Source organism: Oncorhynchus clarkii, unplaced genomic scaffold, assembly GCF_045791955.1.
Source record: "Oncorhynchus clarkii lewisi isolate Uvic-CL-2024 unplaced genomic scaffold, UVic_Ocla_1.0 unplaced_contig_13929_pilon_pilon, whole genome shotgun sequence".
Classification (NCBI taxonomy): Eukaryota; Metazoa; Chordata; class Actinopteri; order Salmoniformes; family Salmonidae; genus Oncorhynchus; species Oncorhynchus clarkii.
This window is the reverse complement of record NW_027258022.1, coordinates 75,061-76,368: the sequence shown is the minus strand read 5'-3', so window position 1 is coordinate 76,368 and position 1,308 is coordinate 75,061.

The following is a 1,308-nucleotide window of genomic DNA, read 5'->3' as shown; positions in this document are numbered from 1 at the left end:
CTCTCCTACCTCCCACAGATTAAATTCTTCAGTCTCTCTTTCCTACCTTCCACAGATGAAAAAGTTCTCTCTAGTCTACCTTCCACAGATGAAAATGTTTTTTCTCTCTCTGTCTCTCTTTCCACCCCTCTCTCTCTCTGTCTCTCTCTCTCTCCTACCCCACAGTTGAAAAACGTTTTCTCCTCTCCCTGTCTGTCTCCCTGAACCCCCACAGCCAGGAAAATCAGGAGAATACTCTTCCAGTAGATCATATTACAGAAGACATCCAGGGTGTGTGTGTGTGTGTGTGTGTGTGTGTGTGTGTGTGTGTGTGTGTGTGTGTGTGTGTGTGTGTTGGCGGGAAGACAAAAGAGGAACATGTCCTACCGTGTGTGTTGAACGGGTGGATTAAATGTAAAGACCTCTTGGTTTATAGTTTGTGGCGTCAGAGAGAAGAGTCTCTTATTACTGGAAGCTGTCTGAGGAATTTCAGGTCTGTGTTTGTGTGTGTGTGTGTGCATGGTGTGTACGTGTGTGTCTCAAGAGTCTTGGCAGTGTATTTAGTCCCAGAGAGGTTGTCCAGGAGACAGCGGAACTAAAAATGGAAAGCCACAATGACAGTCTGTCTCTGCATCCCCCAATGACACTACCAGCCAGGTTAAATAAAATATGAAATAAAAACAAACTTTTAGCCTCTTCATTTTCATGTTACTTACAACCTCATGCTAATCGCATTAGCCTACGTTAGCTCAACCTCATGCTAATCGCATGTGCACTACTTTAGACCACAGGGCCCATAGGGAATAGGGTGCACTACTTTAGAACACAGAGCCCATAGGGAATAGGGCGCACTACTTTAGACCACAGGGCCCATAGGGAATAGGGTGCACTACTTTTGACCAGGGCCCATAGGGAATAGGGTGCACTACTTTTGACCAGGGCCCATAGAGAATAGGGTGTACTACTTTTGACCACAGGGCAATAGGAAATAGGGTGCACTACTTTAGACCACAGGGCCCATAGAGAATAGGGTGCACTACTTTAGACCACAGGGCCCATAGAGAATAGGGTTTAGTGTTCCATTTGGGATGCAGATTTAGTCGTAACAAAATAACATTTAATTATCTGACATTTTTACAGTTAATAAATAACTTACTGAAACAATTTTAGAATCATGTCTTTAAAGTTCACTTTGACTTCAAACACACAAACTCACTGTCAATACAACTCAATGTAAAACTAGTGTCCATTGAAAACATCTCTGAAGACCCTCTATAAAACAGGCTAGTGAAAACATCTCTGAAGACCCTCTGTAAAACAGGCTAGTGA